Source organism: Myodes glareolus, chromosome 12 (assembly GCF_982192425.1).
Source record: "Myodes glareolus chromosome 12, mMyoGla1.1, whole genome shotgun sequence".
In the NCBI taxonomy this organism is placed as follows: Eukaryota; Metazoa; Chordata; class Mammalia; order Rodentia; family Cricetidae; genus Myodes; species Myodes glareolus.
Window position 1 is genome coordinate 81,259,145 of NC_142037.1, and position 21,778 is coordinate 81,280,922.

Below are 21,778 nucleotides of genomic sequence, written 5' to 3' on the forward strand. Positions count from 1 at the left end.
CAAGAAAAGTCATGCATAGCACTACATAAAATATATGAGCATGGAACAGAAAGGAAATACACAGGACTTTTGTGAAAAGGGTCACAGGGACCCCAAGACCATGAGAATTAGAGAAATCTAACATTTAGAAGTGTTAGAAATCCTTCACTTTTGCGCATTTTCTCTAGGTGATGCTCACATTCCAGTAATGACAATAACACCTCCCAGAAAGTAAATTTGTGATTTGGGAGTCCCCGCTGTGTGTTGCTTGTATTGGTTAATGAGTAAAGAAACTGCCTTTGCCTGATAGGGCAGAACTTAGGTAGGCAGAGAAGACAGAACTGGGAGGAAGAAGGCAGAGTCACAAGATGCCATGGACCCGCTGCCAGAGATAGATGTTCTGAGACTTTGCTGGTAGGCCACAAATTTGTGATGATGTACAGATTAATAGAAATGGGTTAAACTAATTTGCAAGCGTTAGCCAAAAAGAAGTTAGAGCTAATGGGCCAAGCAGTGATTTAATTAATACAGTTTCTGTGTGGTTATTTTGGGGCTAAGCTAGCTGGGCAACCAGGACGAACAAACAGGTCCTCCTGCTACAAATTTGGTGTTGTTCCTTGAAGAATCTGACAGGTTCATGAACTGGAAGTATTTATAGTCAAGACTAACTGACACTCTACCTGGAATTTTCCAAAAACAATCCCACTCAACAGATATCTTCCAGGGGGTGTGAAGACCTGCTCATACAGAAGTAGACCTCAAAAGAGAATCGGTCATTTCAGAAGATCTGAAAAACTGAAGGTAAGAAAATATGGAGTTTGAAATTTACACACACACACGCATACACATGCACAAATACTTTGAAAAATTAAGAATCATTATTATAGCCACAAAAGTGGAAGAGAAAGTTCTTAGAAAGGACCGTTCTGAAAGTAGAAAGAAAAAACAACACCTTCTAAGAAAATTTGATTTCCGTATGTAGATGACTGAAACTAGACACACATTTACCACCATTCCAAATGGATCAGAGACCTCAATCTAAAACAATGTACTGAAACTGTTAGAAGAAAATACAGGCAATATCCTACAAGATACAGGTGCAGGAAAGAACATTCTGATAGGACTCACTTCCCTCAAGAATTAAGGCCAACAGTTGACAAATGGGGCCTCATACAACTAAATGCTCCATACAACAAAGGAGTCTGAGTTAAAAGGAACCCCCCCAAGACTGGGAAAGAATATTAGACAGCTTTACTTCAAGTAAGAGGATTAATAGACAGAATATAGAAAGAATACAAAACATAGTCGAGGAAACAAATGACTCAATTTAAAAATAGGCTAAGGATATAAACAGAGAGTTCTCAAAAGAAGAAATATCTTTTAAAAACAGGTCAGTAGTCTTAGAAACTAGGAAAATTGAAATTAAAACCCTCAGGAGTTTCCTCTTTCCCCACTCAGAATGTCTGAAATCCAGAAAACAGCTGATAACAGTGTGGTGAAGGGAGAGCGCACATTCACTTCCACTGGGATTGTGAGTTGGTACAGGTTCTATAGAAATCAGTGTGAAGAATTCTTAAGAAGCTGAAAGTAAAGCTACCCTATGACCTAGCCACACTACTCTGTAGCATACGCCCAGAAAAGTAACCTTAGACAACACAAATAACACAAGACAAGAAAGAAAGGAATATATGAATTGGAAAATAGGGCTCAAGGAACATTCTAGAAGGAATGGACAAAGTACAAACAGACAACTACTGAGAAGAAAAACATATTTGAAGAGCCTCGGTGTCACACAGAGCACACTTCTAACAGGTACAATACCTTGTCTGTCACCAACTGAACCACATAAATCAGACACGGTGGCACAGACCCAGTAAATACATCACTCGTGAGGTAGAGACAGGAAGATGAGGAGCTGGGTGTTATCACCGGCTCTGTAATGAGTTTGAGGTCCGCTTCAGTTACTTCAAACCTGGACCCAAAACACAAAATTAAAACCAGGATGTTAGTTTATATGCTTCAAAATCAAGAAATAGAAACTTGGGGTAGAAAAAAAAACAGAAAGGGGAGAATATCTGGGAAACACTACAAATACGTTTTACAGAACCGAAACACAAGGGTCCTACAGCGACAAGACTCCCAAGCACAAGCACCAAGCCCAGAAAAGGCCCCTGCCCACACACTCTTTTCTTTCCTTTCAGAATACTAGCAACAAAAATAAATTCATGAAGCTTTCTAAAAGTAAAACCAAGTGATCAATATTCAGGGTAACAGAAAAGTTCTCAATACCCTTCTGGAAAGTAAGATAAATAATCAATACACACCATTACAATTCTCAAGGGATATGGTGCCCAGTCTAGATGTCTATAGACAGCAGAGAACGAAAGCAGGAAGACGTCAGACACTCACAGTTCACGATTCCTCTTTGGACCTTTTCTCAAGAGGCTGTTGGAGAAAGATAGCCTCTAGAACAAAGAAGTCCATTGATGTTTTTAGATTATTGTATCCAGGAAACAAGAATCACACAAAGAACAGGCAGAAAAACTCACAAAGAAGATTCTGAAGAGAGAGAGCCCAGAACAACATCTCTGCAGCAAACATAGGCAGCAGCGTGGACTCTGGGTTGGAGCAAGAAGGCAAAGGTCTCTGGAGAGACACTTTAAAATTCAGTGTGTGCAGGCATGTGCATCTGCATGCGTGTGTGGGTGTGTCTATGTGTGTTTTTCTGTGTATCTGTGTGGGGGCATGGGTTGTATCTGTATGTGTAGGGGTGTCATGTATGTTATCTCTGTGTGTGTTTCTGTGTGTATGTATCTGTGTGTGTATCTGTGCATGTATCTGTGTGAGGGATCTGTGTCTGTGTAAGGATGTCATGCATTCTGGGAAGGGTAAAAACCATAACTTCTCATCTGCTAGAGAAAACTGAAATTTAAGTCATATCAAATTACTAGGATAAACAGAGAGTACAAAGCTAGTTAAAAATTGGCATCAGAAGAAACTGTTGAGACATTTAGCTAAACTTTGAGGGATTTTTATTTTAAGGCCTGAATACATATGATTTTGAATTAAAAGTAGGTAATAATAAAGATACATATCACATTTAGAAGAAAAAGAACCATGGGAAATAAGACCCTAAAGGTGAGCGAATTCTCCACAGTTCAGATGTTGAAAACCTAACTCCCAAGGCAGGATCACTGAGAGCTAGGCTTCGGCCACATGATTAAGTCACTGGGTTGTTATCAGCATGCCGATGTCCGTCCCATGGATGGGTTGAGAACGGCAAGACCGGGTTCCTAGTGAAAGCACAAGCTACACTCTCTTCCCTTCTCCCACGTTTTTCTTTTCTGTGCGGGCCTGCACATTCTCTCCCCTCCTGTCTTCAGCCATCACAAGGCTCTCACCTGAGATGTCATCTCCATCTTGGACTTCACAGTGATTAGAACTATAAGAGACAAAATTTCTGTTCTTTATAAATTTCCCAGATCAGAAAATCTTTTGCAGAAGCAGAAAATAGACTAAGACACAAGGTGCCAATGATCTGGGCATGCTTGAATATTTCCTTAAATAGATGAGTCAGTGACAGCATATACCCCCACCAGGAGCAAACCATTGAGAATCCTGCCAGCCCCTAAGATCTAATGCTCATTCACAAGGAGATGGGAACAGACCATACAATAACCACACCGTGTCTGTCTTACCGAGCAATTTTGCAAAATTTGAATAGTTTGTCAATATGCCAGCTGCCAGGTAAGTTATACCTACACATTTCCTCCTGTGCCCCCATTGCCCCTCAGTACACCTGTATCATGAAGATAATGGCTAACCTCCAATCTAATAATTAACCTGTAAGTTTATCTCTTCCCTCAGAAGTTGAGTCTATGAGTTGAGTTTCATGTACTAAATATTGGCAATCACACTTGGCGGTATTGACTCAATGTGTGTCTAATGGGTCTAGAAGTTACAGAAATTCATTGAATGAAACAGGAAGATGCCCTTCAACTTCAGCATCAGAAAAGGGTATTGATATTTAAAAATTCAGATTGGAGATAGACTGATTTTCTAATTCCTATAGGAATATTGGAAAGTCTTTTACCTTTTATAGGATTTTAGTGATAGTAATTATTTTTAATTCCCATTGATTTCCAAATAAGGATTCTCATCAGCCATAAAGAGCAGGAAGTGATTAGATATATCAGTGTAACATGGAAGGCAGCATAGAAGTATGTCATGACCTGCTTCTATCACACATGCCTAACAGAGTCCCCGACACAAGGTTCATGCCCTATAAGTACTGAATTAGTGGAAGTCCAGACAGCCTGGGGCATGGATGGATGAATGAATGCGTGGATGATGGGTCCCTGTGCATGAGGATATGAGTGGATAAGGAAGTTGTCTCACCGTGGCTAATGGAAGCAGTCCCAACCTGTGGGCCCTCTGTGGGAGATGGTAGAACCTAGGGGAATTCTGATTATCCAGAAAGAAAGATTTTAGATAAGTTTGATCATTCTTTGACTTCTAGTGAGCAATGGAGTCCTTCGTCAGCATAAGTCTCTAGTGAGCAATGGAGTCCTTCGTCAGCATAAGTCTCATCCAAGCTGAGTCTGTCTCCTGGGGCCATGGCAGCATAAATCTCATCCAAGCTGAGTCTGTCTCCTGGGGCTATGCTTTCCAAGACCCTCATTTCAGAGGTCCTTGCTTCCTTGCTTTATATTTCAGGGAGTCAAGGGTCTAATTACACAACTGGACTCTGGGAGTTCTTTTAGCTGTTTTTATTTGAGTTGGAAACACATTTTCCATTTTCTCATTCCCTTTACCAATGGGTAATATGTATATTTGATCCGTGTTTTAAATAGCTTTTCTGTCCCAAATGCAATCCTATTCCCTCTCTTATTCCAAGGTCATTTGATTTACTGAGTACAACGCTGCTTTCTTACGTCTAAAAGACAATTTGGCTGGTATGGGAAGACGTCCAGGGTGAGTGAGCCTCCTATGAGGCTGTGTCTCAAGCCAGTTGTGTGATTTAAGCCGAGCTATAAGGAAAATGCAGATTGCATATGGCTACCATGCTCACTGTCAAACATTAATTGATAAAATGATTATTAAACATCAAGATGCTTCCACAGGAAGAGATCACTGCTTCAGAATGAGAGGAGGTATAGAGATACCAGGACAGGATGCCTCCTGTTTACTGGAAATGATGATCAACCTGGGCCTCATTTTTTTGCTTCTGTGAGACTACATTTAGGTTGTACTTAACTTATTAAAAGTTCAGTGAAGTAACACAAACCCAAGCATTCAGCTGACATGTACCTAAACACATGCACGCACACACACACACATACACACACACACACACTCACACACACACACACACACACACACACCACACACATGAAAAAACGTGAGTCAATTTATTTGCTTAAAAGGTGCATAGTCATCTTTTAAAACTTAAAAATACCTCCTCTTTAAATTCTCCTTTGGAGGAGGGTCCTTACCTCCTTTGTGCTTATGGGTGGGTCTTTGGAGACAATCTTCCAAGCACTGTGCTTACTGTACAATGTAATGTATGTTATCATAAAAGTCACTTACTCTTACCACCAGCCCCCACTGCTTCTACAAGTTAGGATGCTGTCCTGAAGTCCACACACACACATCCTCCTTCATCTGGTGGCATGCTTCAAAGAGGCGTTGACATCACGGGCAGACTTGGCTGACCCACGTCCCCTTGAACACTGAAAGATGGTTTTCTGATCCCTGAGTTTGAACCCAGTGTCTCCTCTGCACTAATCAAATACATTCCCACTGAGCTACATCCTGCAGTAGAGAAATGAGCACACGCCCTCCTCTTGGCTGCCGTCTCTTGGCCACACACATCCACGGGCTTTGAGGTATGGCTCTGTTCCTACAGGTTGTCTAACAACATCATTACCTGAATTCTTGTCTCTAAACTGTGCTTCCCTGTGGAGACTGGGGCCTTACACTTGGCACTAAAGTAATAGTTTCTTAGATTCCACTGGTTCCAGGACAACGGGAGGACCTGTAGACACAATGCTGAGTTGTCTTGTTATAATTACTGTAACTGGAATAGTTCTATGAACGAATAAGTTTAGGCATCACCTTGGAAGTGTCTAAACAATGTACTTAGCACAGAACAGCATGTTCCGAATGGCCATGAATGCCTTCCCTTGCCCAAATAGAAGGTGAGCATCCCAGATAAGAGCAGATGACAAAAAAGAACTTCTTAAGCCTTCAGTTGATCCAGGCTGTGCAGACTAGTAGTGGGCGCTAGTAAGGATACACCTGCATGAAGTTTTGGGTTCACGGTTTACTACAGGAAGATATAGACTTAAAAACCTAAAGGCCCAATATTTTAGCTTGGGGTATAGAGACCGACTGTGGCTAATATATACATCTTTGTACATTACTCACAGGAGAATAAATCATGTGCATGAATTTATTAGCAATTAGTTTTAAAGATCTGGCACAATACAGGGTCATTTTAACATCTGGTGAGATTCAGGTGATCAGGGATCTCTTGCACAGGGTCAGGAAATAATGGAAAGAAACAAAAGCCTTTGGGAATCGCCAGCTTCCTGGGTGCCATTCTCTGATGATCAGGGAAGAGAAGACTGATAAGACACCAGGAAAACCATTCCATTTGTTAATCAGAGCGTGTGCACAACTCTGATCAGAGATGTGTGATCAGATGTGTAAGAACACACACTGTGTGTCTGAGTTAGGGCTCCTGTTGCTGTGAAGAGACACCATTGTGATGGAATATTAGTGTAAGATGTGCTACATTCATTTATACTGTGCAATAATTGTTTAATGAAGCAAAGATGTGTTGAATTCTTTTATGTTGCATTTGCTTAACTCTGTAAAGCTGTGTTACTTTGCCTGCCTAAATCACCTGATTGTTCTAATAAGGAACTGATCAGCCAATAGCTAGGCAGGAGGTGGATAGGTGGAGCTGGCAGACAGAGAGAACAAATAGGAGGAGAAATGTAGACTCAGAAGAAGGAAAGGGAAAGAGTGAGAAAGGAGAAGGAGAGGAGAGTGTTAAGAGCCAGCCCCACAACCAGCCAGAGGAAGAAGGAAAGAGAGATATATAGAATAAAGGAAGGCAAAAAGCCCAGAGGCAAAATGTACTTAAAGAGAAACAGGATAATTTAGGATAGAAAAGCTGACTAGCAACAAGTCAAGCTAAGGTTGGGCATTCATAAGTAATAATTAATTGGTTGCTGGGTAGCAGGCCCCCAAAAAGTTTTAAAAAATTAAGAAAAAAAAAGCCTGCTATACTACAGGATACTAGCATTCCAGACATGGGGGATTGAAGACAGTTCTTGGTCACCTACCTCTAATGGGGCCTGCAAGCTATAGGATGGGTTTTCATGGACCTGAGAAATGGGCAGAACCAGCTGCCAAAGACACATCAGAGAACCTAGTCATGACACTTAGCAGGTTAAAGGCTTATGTGGTTGAAAAGACTAGTTCTCTAGACAGGTTCTAGTGTGTTTAACAATGTGCATAGGCTTAAGAAAGGAAAGAAAGGATATAGAGAGTCATAAAAAGAAAAAAAAGTTTAAAGATAATAAGGTCTTTAAAGAGAGAGTAAATGTGATATATAAAAAGAATAAGTCACATAGAGATGGGAAATGCACAGGGAGCCTGGATCCTGTATATTGCTGTATTGACCTTGAATTTCCTTATTGCTGAGAAGCAAATGACAGCTGCTAAGAGACGTTGGATTAAATGGGGGACTGTGGAAATAAGTCAGACTTAATTTTAAAAAGGAAGTCAAAAAATGTATTTGTCAAGCAGAAATCAAAATTCTTTGGGGAAGAGGTTTTACTTTTGTGTCCACAGGAAAGGAGAGCCTATGGGTGCCTTCAGGATTTGTGTGGGTCAGGCTTGATCAGGGGAGACCTCCTGAATTTTGACAGGTGACATATGTCAACAAAAATTACAACTGGTCTTCCCAGGATGTGGTCATTATCTCAATATTTTCAAGGACCCCTAAAGGTGCCTTCACTCAAAGAAAACAGGAACCAGTCTAGAGAAGACAGACAATGCCCACATTGCTAAGAGTTGGTTACTTGGTGGGTTATGAATGTTTGTTATCATTTAGGGGAACACAGGAATATAGGATAAAAAGACAACTGTTAATCTCAGATATTTTGCATTGGCATAAATTTTGGTATATTGATACAAGTTTAAAACTATTTTTGTCATACTGTACATATGTTTGGGCTTTTGTTTGGGATATCACACTTATGCAGATCATTTAAAATGCAATATATAATTAAGAAATGAGTTTAGTATTTAATCTATAATAACCATAGGTATGTTTTCAAGGTTACCCAGGTATATTTTAGACATTTCAATGATTTTGAAAAACACTTCAGATGTGTACAGAAATATGGCATTTGATGTGTTTAGTATCCTAAGGTTTCTCATGATAATGAGATACATCTGTTCTTGGTAGCACCAATGTTCTTCATAAAAGGATGATGGGGATAGAAGAAACTCAATGTGGAGCTTGTTTTCAATGTAGCAATGCTAACCATTTGGACAAGAAACTGCTGTATGTTGTACAGACTGGAAATCAGGACACACACACACACACACACACACACAAAGCAGTTGAATTTTGACAAGACAAGACAGGGCAGTCCTTCGAGATTCCTGCTTCACAGAAGACTCTGCCCAATATTCTGCAGGACATATTCTGCAGGAAAGCAATTGATGAACTTTGTCAATATAAGGATGGACAGTTCTTCAATATCTGTCAGATATTTTAGGCCTGTAGGCTAAAGATAGATGCCCCAACATTGCAGAGGAACTTTGGGTGATTATGTAGTCAGATGTCTCTATTTTTAGGTACTATTACATCCTTCTGGGTCTTTGATGGAGTTAAAGAATAAATAGTTAGAGTTATAGTTTTCCTTATTTATGATAGAAAGTAATAGGTATAAAACTTTGGAATCACTAAAATCAGGTAAATAATGAAGTATTTACTCTGAATTTGCTAAATACAGATGGACTGAATATTGTTAAATATAATTCTTATGTGATATCTGTTTTTGTTTTATATAAGTTTACTATGTGAAAGTTAAAACTTTTATTTAGACAAAAAGGGTATATGTTGTGGAATACTAGTTTAAGATGTGTTACACTATGCTAAGGAATATTTGTTTAATGATGCAAAGATGTGTTGTATTCTTTTACGTTACATTTTTTAATTCTGTCTACCTAAAACACCTGATTGGTCTAATAAAGAGCTGAATGGCCAATAGCTAGGCAGGAGAGGGGTAAGGCATAGCTGGCAGGCAGAGAGAATAAATAGGAGGTGAAATACAGCCTACAGAAGAAGAGAAGGGGAAGAGAGAGAGAGAGAGAAAGAGAGAGAGAGAGAGAGAGAGGAGGAGGAGGAGGAGGAAGACACAAAGGGTCAGTCACACTGTCACATAGTCAGCTACAGAGTAAGGAGGAAGGAAAGATATATAGAATAAAGGAAAGTAAAAAGTCCAGAGATAAAATGTAGTTAACGCGGAAATGGAATAATTAAGTTAGGAAAGCTGTCTAGAAACAAGACAAGAAAAAGCCGGGCATTCATAAGTAAGAATAAGTCTCAGTTTGTATTTATTTGGGAGTTGGGTGGTAGACCCCCAAAGAGTAAACTAACTATACAACTATACACCATGACCATGGCAACTCTTATAAAGAAAATTATTTAATTAGGTGGCTTACACTTCAGAGGTTCAGTCCATTATCATCATGGTGAGATATGATAGTATACAGGCAGACCTGGTGCTGGAGAGGTAGATGAGAGTTCTCCATCTTGTGTAGGCAACAGGAAGTGATCTGTCACACTGGGTGTGGCTTGAGCATCTATGAGACCTCAATGCTCACCCTCATCATGACACACCTTCTTCACCAAGACCACACCTTCTTCACCAAGACCACACCTTCTTCAACAAGACCACACCTTCTTCAACAAGACCACACCTCCTTCAATAAGACCATACCTCCTACTAATGCCATTCTCTTTAGGGACCTTTTATTTTCAATCCACCACATTGTGCTGTAAGATTCAAAGGAAAACAAAACGAAAGCAAAAACAGTGTCCAACCAACAAGATCCAAGTATCAGTTGCCAAGAGATAATTCTTTTCATAATCTAGGCCCACTTTTGGTTTTCTTTCCTATGCCCATATGTTTATGAGCTGGTATAAAAGAATAAATGGGGGCCCAGATACTGTGTATTTAATGTACAAATTAAAATGGAATTCATACTGAAACCAAAGAGCACTGTCTTTCTGATGCAGGTTTGCCATTCAGGAGTTTAGGAGGGAGGTGGCACACACCTGCCAGGTCTAGACAAGGAGAAGCTGGTTCAGGTGCGGGAGTGCTCTGCAGTGGCCAGATTCATCAGCTTCAGGAGGCGCGGCTGGCCTGTGAAAATATCATATATGGTGATAACCAAGTATGTGTCCTGGATCTACATTCTGTATTTCCAGCTCAGGAATTTTCTACAGTTTGCTACCTCAGAAGATAGAGAAAAGAGATTTCAAATGTTAAGTCGATTTACCAACTGTTAACCTGTGCAGCTGGGAGTGGCCAGCTTTAGAGAGAAGTCCTTGGCGGAGTCACTTCACACAAGGTGCACTACCTTGAGCAGTCTGGGCAAACCCTCGCACATATATATACCTGGTCATCTGACCTACTGAATAAGTTTGGCTGTGAATCCATGGCTCTTAGTTCCACTTGCTCAACTGGTCACCACAGAAGCAAACAGTCTCCCAAGAAAACGTCAGCAATCACATTAAAGCAGGGACCACAGCCTTATACTGCTTATGCCCCAGTTAAGTTAACCATATAATCACCAGATGTGCCACTGTCAACAAGTGACATTTTGCTGATGGCACTGCCATTGCCTGGATTGCATGTCACTTTTCCCTCTATCATGACACATGTGTGTGCATTATCATGCACATTTGACATTTGCTTTGAAATCCTCACTCATTGTACAGATTCCAGTGCTGTGATCTGTGCCCATCACCAGTTTCTCCATAAAGGAAGTCAGTGTTGATGTTTTAACTGCACTGCCTCAAAAGTGACATCATTTGAAAGGAGAGCAGTGGCAAATGATGTCAGTTAAAGGCGAATGAGAGTCAAGGGAGATAGCTCTGTTGGTAAAGCGCTTACCACCAAGCACAAAGACCTGACTTCAACTCCCAGTACTCACATTGAAGTCTGGTGAGTCAAAATGTGCTCGCAATCCTAGGACTTGGGAGAAGGCAGTACCTCCAGGGCTTGCCAGCCAGCCAGAAGAGTTAAATTAATGAGTTCCTGGTGCAGTCACAAAACCTGTCTCAAACATAAATAAATAATAAGCTGGAGAAGCAATTTAGGAATGGCATTTGATGTCAACCTCTTACTGACTCATGTATATGTAGATACATACACACATGCAGACACAATGCACTCACACAAACACACAAAAATAAATACATAGATGGATGGATAGATAGATATGTAGGTAGTTGCGTGGATGGATAGGTTGATGTATGGATAGATGGATGGTCTGATGAAGTTAATATTGAAGAGGGTGATTCCTTAAATCAAATGACATATCTTTATTGCTACAAGAAGAGGATAATTTGGACACAGACAGAGGCACAAGAAGGTAGCAACTCATATGAGAACAAAGTTAGCAATCAGAGTGTTTATCTGCCATCCAGCAACATGTGGGCTATGAGAAGCTAGATCAGTCAGTGAAGCATCCACTCCCACAGACAGAGTGGGAAGGAGCACAGCCATGCTGATTCTTTACTTTCTGACTTCTAGTGGCTGTGGTCCTAAATGGAAGCACCAGACTGTGACGCATTAATAGGAAAGCTCTGTTTAAAGAATATAGTCACCATGCTCAACACCGCCGGACTTGCTGCCTTGGCTTTTACTGGTGATAACAACTCGTTATTATATTGAGTATGAACTTCTTCTGTATAAAATAGCAAAGTCATAGCACAGTTTCTGAAACACAGTGGTGCCTAATAAATGAATGACGAATTCATGGGTGGGTGGGTGGATGGATGGGTAGACAATTAAGAAGAGACAAGCAAAGTCAAGCTTTGCAAATGTTTAGGTGCAGACGTAGCCATGGCGTGGGGGGAGCACAATACTAATCTCCTTACTAAATTATAGACTGCTAGAAATTTTAAAATATACTGATTGCATTAATTCTTATATTTTTCTTCTTTTAGGTAAGCCAAATTTAGACATAATTTTTAGTATTTAAGATCTTATGGCTCGTTTTCCACATTCCTAAATCATGCCAGGAGAAATTATTCTTGAGAAATCCAGTTCTGATTTTATCCCGATCTGGTGCCTGTCCATGACCTAGTCTACTTGACCACATAAATAGATCTGGTAGGAGCCTCCTGGGGGAAAAATGTCCCCACACATGTCCCCATATGGAGAAAAAGAAAACAAGATCTGTTTAGAAAACAAACGTTTAAGAGGTTGTGCAGAAATATAGCCTGGGGAAAATGAATAGAAATGTGTGTTTTCCTAATAATCCCTTCAAAGGGGAAATGTCACCTTAATTTAATTGGGGCTTTGCTATTATATTTCTTCTCTATCTGTGACACAGTTAAACTCTATTATCTGAAGCAGTGACCCAAGATGAGCTACTTTTTCTCAAGGAAAAAAAAAACTTGCTGACATCATTTTCCCTGTGTCTTTTGTGAGTTCTTTGGTTCTGAATTAATTACTCAGAAGAAAGGAGAGTGAGAGCAGGAATTTCAGTAGGAAGATTTGGGGCTTGTGTAGTTTGACAAGCATATTTAAAACTATAATAGAGATCTATTCCTGAAAAAATTAAATTAATGTTTCAATAACATAAATTATGCAGAGAATGCCAAAGATGGCAGTACATCCCTGCTCCTGGCCCTGAAGAGGCTGAAGAACAAGGAGTTTTTGAAGTTCAAAGCCAGTCTGAGCTACTTAACAAGTACCAGACTCTGAAGGGGGACATAGCAAGACTGTCTCAAAACAACGTGAAAATATGCAAAGCAGCAAGTGCTCACTAACAGGGACAAGAAATGACAGGCATAATATCAGCAAGTCCCTCACATCCAATAAGCAGGATGACCCCAGGAAGGATGCTGCTCATCCAAATCTGGAATTGAAAACAGCAACCTATGGAAACCAAGCAGATGCCTTGAAACATAGCCCACCCTGTCCATTCCTGCTTGTGTGCACTGAGCACAGCGGACTAGTCCACTGGGTAATGCTGCTCCCAAACTGAGACCTGTACCTGCCGTGCACAGATGTTGACATGCTTGCCTCCTCCCAGGCTGCTGTTTACCAGTGTTTTCAGAAAAGTTGCAACACTTCCTGATCACGGGGAATGGTTGCCATGCAAACACTAAAGTGCAGTCACCGTATGCCTCCAGGATCCCAGCAGCCATGGAGAAACATCACACAAGTCTCTCTAGAATATCACTGTGTTATTCCAGGTGGGTCAGAGACAGTAACAGGGACAGACACTAATTTTATTGTAAAACTTCAGGGATGAATCATTGTGAATGTTTCCTCCCAAGTTAAACATATTATCAGGTAGTGTGTGAATCACGTAAAGTCAGAAAATCCTTTCAGAGTCTATTAATATGATCACATACTACAGTAGCCCGTCCTGGACACCTATTTTCATCTTCATCCTTAGGACTAGGTGTGGGTGAGATAGGTGCTTGAGGCTAGGATGCCCACTGAACAAGACGACAGGTTTTTCTCTTGTGAGTGATTCTGGATATGTAAAATATTGATGGGGAAGCTACAGCTAGAAGGTCAAACTCCTTTGAGATTCTTTTAACCCACCAGAGTTCTCCCTTGCTAAGCTCCCACAACAAAACTGACATTAGAAAAATGTCTTGACTGCTACCCAACATGGATGGATGGATGTTCAATAATGTTGGACTCAGTAAGGAATGGAGGGACATTAGGATATTAGGCAGCCACCTAGCTACATTGAGAATACAAAACAACAGACGTTTTATTGAAAAACCTCAGGAATTAAATGCAGGTAAGAGAAACAACAAAGTTAACAAAGTATTACAAGGGTGGTAGCATGCCTTGACGTTTAAAGAGACGAGTAAGTTGATTGATATAAAAACCAGAGGAGTGCAGGGTTCATATACACGATCCACCTTGTGAACATTGCCGCTGCCCAAACATGAGGTCAGTTAACATTCTTTGAGAAGGTGGACTTGAACAGGAACCGCAAAGTTGAAACTCTCATGGACAATCAAAGGAGGTGCGAGAGAGAGCACCCAGCAGCTAAGAGAGCTTGCTGCTCTTGCAGAGGACCCCAGTCTGGTACTCCGCACTCTCACCAGGCAGCTACCAAAACTGCAGGGAAGGAAACATCGCTGGCATCCGCAGGCACCTGCACTGCTGTGTGCAGACCTACACATGGACACCTACCAGGCTTGGAATTAAGAATAAGAAAATATTTCTAAAGAAAATGTAAAATATGAAGAGGCTCAAGTGGGGAGGAGAGGGAATTTCCCGTACATTCCACAAATTTGCAGGGTTTTGTCCTTGCTGTTTCCAAAATAACACAGGTATATTTTCTTCTTCAGAAAGACCAGCTTGTTGAGAACATTTAGAAGTGTTATAGACATGTTCCAGGTGGGATTTTACACTGAATGACGCATTGCTTTCACAGGGCATCGTTCTGGAGGGATCACAGACATGGCTGAGGAGCGCCTTGCTTTCCTGCTCCCCAGAGAGTACCTATTCCTCCTTGTGTCCCCAATGAAAGGGAACATTATGAAAATAGAAAATGAAGTCAGAAAAGTGAGTGCACTCCATGATGTCTCTCCAAAGGTCTGTACAATTTGTTCCTGAATCTATGTATTTGTCAATTTTAAATGAATTAGTTTCTTACAAAATTAGCAATATTACAATAGAGGGAAGAGATTCCCTGATGGTTTCTGCTGGTGGATGTTTGCTTCATACTTTTGTTGTTTTTCTAAAGTGGTCCAGAAGTTTAAAAAGAACAGCTTCAAAACTCCTCAAACCAATTAACCTATAAACTAACTTCCACTTGCCTTGTGGCTCTCCAGATTTAACAACAACAATGAAAAAAATGAAGAGCAGATACTATGTAAACAGGAGGGACCAGAAATATCATATAAATATTGAATTTCTACCCTGTCATTTACTTCCTTTCTGACTTTGTTTTTCTCATGGGACTCATCAGATTTAATACTCACCTTCATTTTTATTGCTGTTTATTCTAACTATGCCCCATGTGCTAATTTGATCTCTGTTGCTGGGACAGCCTTTCTGACCAAAAGCAACTCAGAAAAGGAAAAGATTTACTTCAAGATCATGGTCCATCATTAAAGGAAGTTCTGGATAAGAACTGGAAGGAGAAACCATGAAGGGATGTTGTTGTTGGGTTCTGCAAAGACTCTCACGCTTTGGCTTCCTCGTACAGACCAGGACCACCTGCTAGGGATGGCGCTTGCACCAATGAGTAATCAAGACAATCCCTCACAGACACACACACAGGCCAGTCTGATCCAGTTTCTCATCTTCCTTCCTTCCCAAAAGATTCTTGGCTGTGCCAAGTTGACAGATAGGTTGAACGTAACACTCTGAAAATAAACGTAACAAAGAGAGCTTTCTGGTGTAAGGGTTTTAGCAGCACCTGGCACTTGGTAGGCAATTGTATCTATTGAAACAAATGAACATAGTAAAGATCTAAAAGCAATCTACAGACAAATGGCTGGCCTGAATCCAAGTTCCTTCCTTCCTTCTCTCCTTCCTTCCTTCCTTCCTTACTTACTTACTTCCTTTCTTCCCTCCATCCCTCCATCCCTCCCTCTGTGACGAGGATGTCCACATTCTTGCCCGAGTTCATGCTTCTTCCTGTTGCAAGGGGAGGGCTGCTTGTTCATCCCAGCTACCCAGCTAGCTCAGCCCTGAAATAACCACACAGAAACTGTATTCATTAAATCATTGCTTGGCCCATTAGCTCTAACTTCTTATTGGCTAACTCTTACATATTAAGAGTTATTAACCTTAATATATTAACCTTAATATATTAACCTATTTCTATTCATTTGTATATCACCATGAGGTCGTGACCTACCAGCAAAGTTTCAGCATCTCTGGCAGTGGGTCCATGGCATCTCCCAGACTCTGCTTTCTTCCTCCCAGGCTTCAGTTCTGTCTTCTCCACCTACCTAACTTCAGCCCTATCAACTAGGCCAAGGCAGTTTCTTTATTAACCAACAAATGCAACACAAAGACAAAAGGGCCTCCTACACCATCTTCCAATGTACATTCATAATGATGTTCAAGGCACATGTGTCTGTGGATAATATCAGTTCTTGTGTTTAATATTAACTATGGAGGAGTCATTAAGTTAATTGTTTGTTTCTATCTCATTTAATACTTCTACGAACAGTTATGAAACATAATTGCACCCAGTCTGGGTGAATAATGTACCCACAGTTCCCCAACAGAATTATAGGCTTGTTTAAGCTGAAGCCTTGCATAGGATGCTTCTCTGTACTTAGAACTTTCTCCAGAGTTCATCTATGTGCAGTTAATTGTAGCGATATTTCATTTGTATTTTAATAAATAAAGCTTACCTAAAGATCAGAGACTAAAACAGTTGCCCTAGTCAGCCTTACAGACCATGCAGTGGTGACACACACCTTTAATCCCAGTAGCCACACTAGTTTACCACAGAAACTAGGCAGTAGTGGTGCACGTCTTTATCCCAGCATTAGAGAGAAATATAAGACAGGAGGAGACAGCTCTCACACAGAGGCTCATTCTGAGGATTCCTGGAGTCAGGATCGCCATTTCAGACTGAGGTGGAGGTAAAAAGCTCTTTTGTTTTTCTTACCTTTAGGTCGAACCTCAATTCCTGTCTCTAGGCTTTTATAAATCATGCTCCAGCTAATCTCTGTAACTAACTCTTTAGAGCCTACAGCCCGATAGAGGCTTCTAATGTCCACACAGACTTGCCCCTCCTCTTCATCAATAGTTAATACAGAGTAGTCACCCTGAGTGAGGCGCTATAGCATATAACCTTCCTTAAGGAAATCGAGGCACAAGGAGAAGTTAAGGATCTTACTCAAATCAGCCAACTTAGAAGTCATGAAACTGAAACTTGAAATCAAACATTTTAGCACTGATGTCTTGGCTGAAAATCATTATATCAGTACACTAGCTTCTCGGATTATCAAGTATCTCCAAATACAGCTTTATCAAGCCTTTAGAGTTAGAAAATGTTTTCTTCAAAGCTATCTATATCCATGTACGTTTATATTACACACACACACACACACACACACACACACACACACACACTCCAAACTTCTCTTGGGACCTTCAGCCATAGGAGCTGAGTGGCTGAGTGTGGCGGTACACGTCTGGAATTCTAACACTCAGGAGACTGCAACAGGAGATTCCTGAGTCTAAAGCACACCTTAGCCAGATAGGAAGAACCTGCCCAACCAAATAAAGATGGTTTACTTCCGGGATCATGTAGCTTTTGAAACTCACCAAACCTAATACATACTTCCTAGCTAGAAATGGACCCGGTGTATGATTTATCTGGCATGATTTCCAACAAAAATCTACCAACTTTTTGTTGATTTCCAACAAAAAGATACCAACAAAATATGATATAAAGAAGAATGAGTCTATGTATAATGCATTTTGGGTACGTCATTTTATTTTCAGCAACCCTCTGTAGTATGTGAACACAGGATGTACTGTTGAGACAGATCAATGGACACAGGAGGGGAGACCCTAGAGACAGGGTCTCAGGGTTCTTCCTGATGCTGACTCAAGCTCAGGAACTCTTGTTTCTTCTTCCCTCCTAGCCCCGGGGACATTCCTGTCTCTTCAGTTTTGTTCTCCAAGTAAAGTGCCGGCATTCTCTTGGATGTCAAATAAAATTGATTGAGTTTGTGATTCTGTAAAGGTCACTTCAAGAGGTGATTTCTGCTGCAGACGATCACCCATAAATCCAAGCCATGGAGACAAACATTGTCCTGCTAGGAGAAGACGGATTCTCAGATCTGCAGATTCTCAGATCTGACCTAGAAAAGACACCTAACTTCTTGCTGCATTCTCTCCTCTTTCTCCTTGTCAGTGCTGGGATAGAACCTGGGGACTTTTATATGCTAGACCATAATTCTACCACCAAGCTACACCCTCAACCTCCAAGTTTCCCATTGGATTTGGCTGTGGGTCTCATGGTCTTCTGCTGTGGTGGTGTGAATAAGAATGGCCCCCATAGGCTCATATATTTGAATGTTTAGTTGCCAAGGAGTGGAACTATTTGAAAGGATTAAAAGGATTAGGAGGTGTGAACTTGTTGGGAGGAGTCTATCACTGAGGGTGAACTTAAGAGGTTTCAAAGGTCCACATCCAATCCACTCTCTTTCTCTCTCTCTCTCTTTCTTTCTTTCCTTCTCTCTCTCTCTCTCTCTCTCTCTCTCTCTCTCTCTCTCTCTCTTTCTCCCTCACTCCCTATTATTCATCTATCTCTATTTCTATCTCTGTATCTATCTATCTCGCTATCTCTCACTTTTTCTTGATCTCTCTTGCTCTCTCTACCTGCCTGTTTGCCTGCAGGCCAGGATGTAAATCATTCAGTGCCAATGTGTGTCACCATGCTCCCTGCCATAATGATAATGAACTGACTTTTGAAACTATAAGCAATTAAGTGCTTTCCTTTATAATAGTTACCTTGGTTATAGCATCTCTTCATAGCAATAGAACAGTAGCGAAGACATCTGGTATCAAGGAAGTTTAGATATCTTATAACACAATTGCTCAGTGAGAATGTGTTGTCAATTAGTCTGAACATAGAACTGTAGAAGTGAAAACTTAAACTACCACACAATTCTTTGGCAATAATAAAAGGATATCTGACATACCTTTGATTACCTCATTATCACTTAAAGACCCTGATCATGAGTTCTCCAAAGGACTGAGAAGGTCAGTGTGTGCCTAGAAGCATCTACTTCTTCTCTCCCACAGCAGGGTAGAGAAGATTTCTCTTTACTACATTTTACCCTGTTCAAATGCATGCTTATCATGAAAATACTTACCGAAATATTTAGGTGCGTGATTGTATGGCTTTAATAGCACCTCTGATTCATTTCAGATTTCAGGTTATCATCACCTTGGCCAAATGGAGACAGAGAACATCAAGAAATGGGCAGGTATATGTTTTTGAGTGGGATTGCTCATGGCATCTATAAAAGCAGCATAATGACAGACATATGACTATGTGCACTGGTCTAAGCATGACAGACATATGACTAGTGTGCACTGGTCTAAGCATGACAGACATATGACTAGTGTGCACTGGTCTAAGCATGACAGACATATGACTAGTGTGCACTGGTCTAAGCATGACAGACATATGACTAGTGTGCACTGGTCTAAGCATGACAGACATATGACTAGTGTGCACTGGTCTAAGCATGACAGACATATGACTAGTGTGCACTGGTCTAAGCATGACAGACATATGACTAGTGTGCACTGGTCTAAGCATGACAGACATATGACTAGTGTGCACTGGTCTAAGCATGACAGACATATGACTAGTGTGCACTGGTCTAAGCATGACAGACATACGACTAGTGTGCACAGGTCCAAAGCAATATGACCCATGACTGAATATCCTTCTGTGATCCTACAACAATGACAAAGGTAAGACACTGAGGTAATGTCAAGGTCTTAGGAACAAGAAGGAACAGGAACTACAGTTCTGTACCCCAGGATGTGCTGGGGACAAGAGGACTAGGTGACCACCCTTTCTGATGGAAAGAACTAAGGAAATGACAGAGATCATGGCTCCAACCCTATGGGAAAGAGGTTGAATGGCTTAATCCACAGATACTTGGAAAGCTGGTCCTGACGCAGGCTTTTGATGTCAGTGGTCCTACTCAATTTCTGTGCCCACCACTGTGGTCAAGCCCCTCCCCACTGTGATTTACTAGTGTGCCCTGCACACTGTATAGAGTCAATAGCCTGGGAAGTTTCTCATATCCACATCCAACATGTCACTTCTCCTCTTGGACTCCTTGAAATGTTCACAAAGGATCTCACGGTCCAGCCATTACCATTTACCCTTTCTACCATTTTCAAAAAAACTCGCACCTTCCCACTTCCTGCTCTATCTCCAGTGTTCTCTCCTCCAGGGCCTCACTACTCCCACTTCCTGCTCTATCATCTCCAGTGTTCTCTCCTCCAGGGCCTCACTACTCCCACTTCCTGCTCTATCATCTCCAGTGTTCTCTCCTCCAGGACCTCACTACTCCCACTTCCTGCTCTATCTCCAGTGTTCTCTCCTCCAGGGCCTCACTACTCCCACTTCCTGCTCTATCTCCAGTGTTCTCTCCTCCAGGGCCTCACTACTCCCACTTCCTGCTCTATCTCCAGTGTTCTCTCCTCCAGGGCCTCACTACTCCCACTTCCTGCTCTATCTCCAGTGTTCTCTCCTCCAGGACCTCACTACTCCCACTTCCTGCTCTATCATCTCCAGTGTTCTCACCTCCGGGCCCAGTTGCTCCACTACCACTTTCTCTAGCATCTGCCCCTAGGTCTTCACCCGGCTGGCTTGGCCAGGATCTCACTTCTTCCAGGAATCTTGCTGTATTCCCAAGTAGATCTCGGGGCCCTCATCTATGTTTTACAGAACTCCCTAAATCTGTATACCATAAATGTTGTAGGAGGCCACTTGTTCGTTTCCCGGCTGCCCAGACTCCTGAAATAATCACACAGAAACTATATTATTTAAATCACTGCTTGGCCCATTAGCTCCAGTTTCTTATTGGCTAACTCTTGCATCTTAATTTAATCCATCTCCATTAATCTATGCAACACCATGTGGTCATGACCTATCAGCAGAGTTTCAATGCATCTGTCTCCAGTGGCAGCTCCGTGGCTTCTCTTTGACTCTGCCTCATTTTTCCCAGCATTTAGTTAAGTTCTCCCTGCCTAGCTCTGTTCTGCCCTGTTCTGTTATAGGCGCAAAGCAGTTTCTTTATTAACCAGTGGTATTCACAGCATACTGAGGGAAATCCCACGTCATATAAACATTTACAACACTATGTAAAACAGTCTATATTAACCATACCACAGGGCTGTGGATTATTTAAAGGCCAGAACCAAACACCACACGGTGCGTGTAGCTACCTCCCTGTACATGAGAGAGGAAGACAGGTCTTAAATGGTGTAGCTCAAGCTGGATTGGAACTTACGTTTTTTTTTTTTATTTGTACACTATTGTGTAGCCCAGGTTGGCCCCAAATATTTCACGTTACTGCCCCTCAGCCTTTGAAGTTCTGGGATTACAGAAATGTTCCAACTTGCCTGATTTATGGAATACATTTTTGAAAGTTGTACTTTTTTAAATCTAAGAGAATGGTAAAGATAGGGATTTTTAGAGTAAAACAGTGTCATCTGTTAATAGGATCATCTTTAATGATGCTGGTGGGTGGCACAGAAGACATGCTAACAGAAGGTAGAATGCAAAACCCTTTGGGAGAGAAGAGCCTCAGCTTCCCACACTGCAGAGAGAGCTCCTTGGATCTGGGATTGGTTCTTCCCTCCTTTCTCCTGACCACAGGTGGGGCCTGAGCCTTCTCGCCACTGCTGAGGCTGTGCCACTCCCTGCCACAAACCTAAATATAAAGGACACAAATGGTGCAGCATCACGGGGACAGAATAAACAGGAAAGAAGGCTG

At 41.3% G+C, this 21,778-nt stretch overlaps 1 long non-coding RNA gene across 4 annotated transcripts; it reads left to right on the top strand.

Moving 5' to 3' along the window:
- The first annotated feature begins 319 nt into the window (after positions 1 to 319).
- Positions 320 to 21,303, top strand: LOC146892148 (uncharacterized). 4 transcript variants are annotated; one of them, XR_015739515.1, is made up of 5 exons: positions 320 to 393; positions 704 to 780; positions 4,877 to 4,953; positions 14,710 to 14,870; positions 19,186 to 21,303. It is a non-coding gene; the product is annotated as an uncharacterized LOC146892148 (long non-coding RNA). The 4 variants fall into 4 exon arrangements; XR_015739513.1 differs by having other exon boundaries at positions 321 to 393; positions 693 to 780; XR_015739516.1 differs by lacking the exon at positions 4,877 to 4,953.
- The last annotated feature ends 475 nt before the right edge of the window (positions 21,304 to 21,778 follow it).